This window comes from Pyxicephalus adspersus, chromosome 11 (assembly GCF_032062135.1).
Source record: "Pyxicephalus adspersus chromosome 11, UCB_Pads_2.0, whole genome shotgun sequence".
Lineage (NCBI taxonomy): Eukaryota > Metazoa > Chordata > Amphibia > Anura > Pyxicephalidae > Pyxicephalus > Pyxicephalus adspersus.
In genome coordinates, this window is record NC_092868.1 from 26,488,125 (window position 1) to 26,494,692 (window position 6,568).

The following is a 6,568-nucleotide window of genomic DNA, read 5'->3' on the forward strand; positions in this document are numbered from 1 at the left end:
GCTTTAGTTCCTCACATTTTTATGCAATCTTTTTGTTCAACCCACTGAATTAAAGCTGAAAGTCTGCAGTTCAACTACATCTGAGTTGTTTCATTTAAAATTAATTGTGGTAATATACTGAACCAAAATTAGAAAAAAGTTGTCTCTGTCCAAATATTTATGGACCTAACTGTACCTCCTGAGGAAGCCGATTCCACATTTTTATAGACCTTACAGTGAAGAATCTCTTTCTTATCCGGAGCTTAAGAGTGCCCCTTGTCATTTGTAATGATCTTAACATGAATAATTGTGAATAGAGTTCTGTATATGAATATATTTATACATGGTGATCATATCCCCCCCTTATACGTCTTTTCTCAAGGGAGGCTAGGGGGCTTTTTAGGGGGCTGATGAGGTTATGGTAATTCAGTCTTTGTCATCATGTTAACATGAATGAACTTGAAATAACTTTCAGATCTAAGGGAATGTCTTCTTATAATTGCTTTATCAATAGCACACAGGACATGTTTTCTGTTGACAGTTTGAAGATGAAAAGAAACATAAAAGCTAATATTGTGACAAACTATGTCACCAACAGCTGTACTACACCAATACATAAAGGGTACCTAAACTCAGAATGTTTACATTACATAAAAGGGTAGACAATGTCTACCTATCTTCAACGTCTTCTAAACGTAGAAGGGCCAGACCAAGATGATTTGTGCGCCAGCACTGTTGCTGTGGTCTGTGGTAAAGCAAGCAGTACGAAGGTAGACAATATTGCTAGTTTGCATCATGAAGTAGATGACATGAATGACAACCCTCAATCCTTCAATACTTAGCTGAAAAATAGGCAAAGGCAATGGTACCTATCAGTGGCAGTACTTGGGGTTTTCATCTGCAGTATGTTGGGCCTCCCGGAAGCAGCACAAATGTAATGTGCTGGCACAATGGCAAGCATGACATTGGCGATGAATGCCACCCCTGGACGTTGCGATAACTAGTGGAAAAATTCAACTTAGGCAGGCTCAGCTGACAGGGTGTTGGTGATAGCCAGCCACAGACTCAGCACAGCAGCAGTGTGGGTTCATAGAGGCATCTTGGTTGGCCAGTGAGTCCTTCTGTCAGTCAATCAGTGACATCTGCAGTAGGGATATGATAGTTGTTAGTAACCCACCTTTTGTTCATTTTCAAAAAGGTGAGGCGATGGACATTTTCTGGGGACAGTCGTCCGTCTGTGACCACTTCACCAGCGGCACTGAAGGTTCTTTACTGGATGCCGGGACCCGAAAGAAGCTTGATGGCATACTGTGCCAACTGTGGGCAGATTTCAAGCCTGTTGACCCAAAAATGAATGGTGTCACTACTGTCAGGACAGGCATGCTCCCTTATAACTGCTGTCGTCAACACCACCGCCAGCCAGAAAAGAGCCAACGTAATCATGCACCATGCGCTTCATCCATTCTCGATGGCTATGCCCCCACACTTCACTTGTTTGAGGTGGCCGCATCAGGTTTCGCCAGGCATGGTGTGCGGCCTGCTGCCACTACTGCTGCTGCCGCTACAGGAGGGTACGGTGGAGGCAGTGTCCGCCTGCGCTCCCTGTGTGGAATGTGGTGTGGAACTTACATAGCCGGTCGCATAGTATTCTGCTCAGACGGGCCACCTTTTCTTGTGCCGGGTTAGGTAGAAACTGTGACATTTTGTCTTTGTAGCGAAGGGTGGCCAGCCAGTAGCCATACCATTTTTTAATCAGTGGTTAAAGTGGTCCCTCCTCATCCTCCTGGGCTCATCCTCCTCCTGTCCCACAGTAGGGGCCAAAATATCGTCCTCCTCATCACCCACCTCCTCATCTTCAAGCTGCAGCAGTTCCTGTTGTTCCATCGCCCGCACAATGCCTGAGGCGTGACAGCACAAATGCATGTTGGAGGGGTCCTGTCCAGCAGCCCCAACATGGTCTCCCTTATCATCATTATCATAATCATCTTCCTCCTCCTCCTCCTCTTGAACCTCCTGATGCTGGCCAGTGTCCCTTCTTGCTCCTCATGATGCTGGCTGTGTGCTATGGAGTGTAATGACACCCTCATCCTCCTCCTTCATTTCTTCCCCTCCTCTACCATCGCCACTTTCCATCAGGCCACACAGGGTATTATCAAGCAGAAAGATGATGGGTATGACGTTGTTCCAGCCTGATCGCTCCTGACTCACAACATTTGTGGCCTGCTGAAAGGGGGAAGTATCTTGCACAGCGTCTTCATCTGCAGCCACTGGTCACTGGTAAAATATCTCAGTTGTGTGGCTGTACCAAGGGCCCCGCTGCCTCCATGCACCACGCTGACCATGTAATGGGTGATGGCTAGCTTTTGCTCACACAGACGCTGGAGCATGTGCAGGGTGGAGTTCCATCTAGTCACAGTGTCACAATGAGTCAGTAGGCAGCGGTAGGGGATCGACGGACATGGCTGCAGATGGAGCGAGCCTGTCTCAGTAAGTCCTGCAGTCCTGGGTATGTGTGGAGGAACTTCTGTACCACCAGGTTCAGTACTTGTGCAAAGCAGGGCCCATGTGTTATGCGGTTCATGCGCAGCGCAGCCACAAGGTTGGCCCCATTACTGCACACTACGTGAAGGACAGGTAGTGTCCCACTCTGTGCCTGGTTGTCAAGCTGTCCATGGTGGCATGGATTTGGCTAGAATGTCAATGCCCAGGAGAGGTTTTCCATTACATGTGCAGGTAAACTGGGTACAGCTGTGCGGGAGAAGTAATGCCTGCTTGGTATATTCCACCGCTGCTCAGCACAGGCCATCAGGTCACGGAAGGGAGCCCAGTCCACAATGCTGTACAGCAGTAGCTGCATGGCCAATAGTTTGGCTAGACGTGAATTGAGTTCAATGACTCTTTTGTTGATTGAGCCCATAGCCTGATGCCTTGTGCAGAACTCTGGTAGAGTGGGCTGAAGGTACTGGGAGCTGGAGGAGCTGAAGGGGTCACTGGAGTACCCATCTTGCAGCAACAAACTTCATCTGACGCCACAAAACCTGCAGGCAGAAGCTGATACTTCATCGCAGCTGAAAGTCTGGCAGGCACCAACTTCCAGAGACGTACCAGCAATGACAGTTGGAGGTGGAAGAAGAGACAATGTTGTGGTTGCACCTCCTTCAAGAGAACGCAAGTACTGCTCCCACTTTGGTTTGTGGTTCTTGCGCATGTGGGAAAGCAGGGATATTGTACCCAAATGTGATCTGGCCTGTCCTCTGCGGATCTGCCTGTGGCACAGGATCCAGATTGCTACGTACACGTCATCATCTTTCAGCGTGAAAAAGGACCACAATGGAGAGGTGCGTGCAACCACTCTGCTGCTCTTTTTCTTTGCCTGCCTCTGCGTCTGCTAGGTGCCCTGCGTCTGCTCCAGCTTCACCTCCCCCACGGTCACATCATCTCTGACTGTCCCCCTGCTGCCTTTCCTCTATGTCTGTTTCCGAACTGCTGCTAGCCCTTACACGCACCGGTGGTGCCCAGGTGACATCACGAACATCATCATCCTCATTTTTATCTAAGCCAAACTCTGCAAATACAGCCACTGATCCAGAAACCTCGCCCAGCAAGTGCTGACCACATTCTCCAAGGGTCTCAAAGCCTGCCTTCTGCTCTGAAATTCGCACTGATAGATCCTCAGGCTGTTCGTCAAACAACAAGGGAGAGTCATCAGGAGGTACAGGAACATTAGCCACGCTAACTCCTGTCTTTGGTCCTGTCACGGCTGTGCTGTTTGCTGCTCCTGCTACAGAAGAAGAGCCTGCTGCACTTGAGGCCCCTGAGACCCAGTCCACAATACTCTCCACATGACGTGGCTGTATGATTGTATTCCGCCCTCTCAATACATCTACCAGCGTACTGGTGCTCCGCACACATCTCAGACCTGTTTGACAACTTGTGCTGCTGCCTCCAACAGTTTGCTGCTGCTGCTGTCCTACAGTGGTGAGCTCCCGGGGAGTATGCCTTCTACTAGATGCGGCAGGTTGCGCAATGCCATGCCTTACCTTGTGTCTACCGCTCATCTTTTACTTATTCAGGCAAAAATGCACCTGTACCAAACGGTTTCTTTGGTAAATAGGAACAGGTATCAAACACTAAAATATCTGTATTTTTTAAATAGTAGAACAGAATTTTTTTTTGTTCCAAACGAGCTTCTTTGGTTAATAGCAAGAAGTATCAAAAACTGAAATATCTGTATTTTTTTATAGTAGGACAGAAATTTTCCTGTACCAAATGGTCTTCTTGGGTAAATAGCAAGAGATATCAAACACTGAAATATCTGTATTTTTTTTATAGCTAGACAGAATTTTTTTCTGTACCAAACTGGCTTCTTTGGTAAATAGCAAGAAGTATCAAACACTGAAATATCTGTTTTTTTTTAATGGGACAGAAATTTTTCTGTACCAAATGGTCTTCTTTGGTAAATAGCAAGAGGTATCAAACATTGAAATATCTGTATTTTTTTATAGTTGGACAGAATTTTTTTCTGTACCTAATGGGCTTCTTTGGTAAATAGCAAGAGGTATCAAACACTGAAATATCTGAATTTTAATTTTATAGTAGGAAAGACATTTTTCTGTACCTAATGGGCTTCTTTGGTAAATAGCAAGAGGTATCAAACACTGAAATATCTGAATTTTATTTTTATAGTAGGAAATAAATTTTTCTGTACCGAACGGGCTTCTTTGGTAAATAGCAAGAGGTATCAAACACTGAAATATCTGTATTTTTTATAGTAGGACAGAAATTTTTCTGTACCAAACGGGCCTCTTTGGTAAATAGCAAGAGGTATCAAACACTGAAATATCTGTATTTTTTATAGTAGGACAGAAACTTTCTGTACCAAACAGGCTTTTTTGGTTAATGGAAAAGGTAGCATCAAAAACTGAAATATCTGTATATATACAGATTTACAGAAGGTTCCTAAACTGTCCCTGTCACAATCCATGTCTCTCCCTGCTTCTATCCTTCACACAGAGCACAAGATGGAGTGACTAACCCCTCCCTCCTTCCCTGTATATATGCCTGTGATCAGATCTCTCCTGATTGGCTGCTGGACCTTGCTGTGCATTCTGGGAGCAAATGATTTGCTCTCAGCCGTGAACCGCGGGCACCGTTACCGCCGCCTGCTTTTTCCATCGCTTGTTCAGTGAGAACATGACCTCATGGCGTATCTCAAGGGCGTTCTCGCTTACATGTTTGGCAAGCGAGAAAGGCCCGATTCGCAGCGAGATCGAAATAACAAATCTCGCTAATCCCATTGTATTACCAGTAGCACTTACATGGATGTGACGTTTAAACTCTGCCACAGCACTCATCCATGAAAGCACTGAACCCGAAAGCCTAACAATTTACCCTAGCAGTGCACTAACAATAAACTCTGTTCTATTGTGTACTTGCAGTTGTTTGCCAGGAACGTACAGTCCTTTGCTGAAACCTTGAATCTGCAAGATTCCAGGCCTAGAATAAATTGATTCAGGGTTCATGGCCTTTCTTGTATTAAAAGGTAAAGACTGCAGAAATCAAGACACAATCCTTCCCCTGTAGACAGCATTGGTCAGACCACATCTGGAATATGCAGTCCAGTTTTGGGCACCAGTTCACAAAAAGGACATTGTGGAATTGGAGAGAATGCAAAGAAGGGCAACTAAACTAATAAAAGGAATGGAGGAGCTCAGTTATGAGGAGAGATTAGCTGAACTGAATCTATTCTCCCTTTAGAGAAGAGATGTTTAAGGGGGGATATGATCACCCTGTATAAATATATAAATGGCCCATATAGAGAACTCTCTTCCCTATTAATCACTTTGAGATCATTACAAAGAACAAGAGGGCACTCTTTGCGTCTGGAGGAAAAGAAGTTTAAGCTCTGGATAAGTAAGGGATTCTTCACTGTAAGGTCTGTGAAAATGTGGAATCAGCTCCCTTAGGAAGTAGTTTCAGCAACTACTATAGATTGCTTTAAGAAAAAAATGGATTTTTTTCTAGAAGCACAAAATATACCTGGGTATTAAGGCATTAAAGCATGGGTGTCAAACTCAAATACACAGAGGGCCAAAATTTAAAACTTAGATAAAGTCGGGGGCCAACCTGGAAATTTATTGAAAAAATTGAGGAAGTTTTCCCTTTTTATTAGATAAAAAACCTTGATGCGATCATGACCGGCATCACTTGGATACCAGCAGGCTATGCACAGCCTGAGACACCGCTATATGGCACAGGGCCATGGGTCGCCAAGAAACCCCTGTAACTCCAAAAGCCTTCTGGCACTTCCCATGTGTAGCTGAGGGGGAGTGCTGGAAATGCCAGATGCAGTGCTGGCCCGCCTCTGCATTGAAATAGCACCGCTACTACAATTCTCTGCATTACTTGCATCTATAAAACAGTCTACAATACTCAGGAATTGTAGTAGCGGTGCTATTTCAATGCAGCGGCAGGCCAGCTGCAGTTCATATTTAGGATTCCCTTTGGGGGGGGGGGCAAAAAAAAAAGACCAAGGGCCAAATTTGGCCCCCGGGCCAGAGTTTGACACCCCTGCTAGTAAAAATAACAG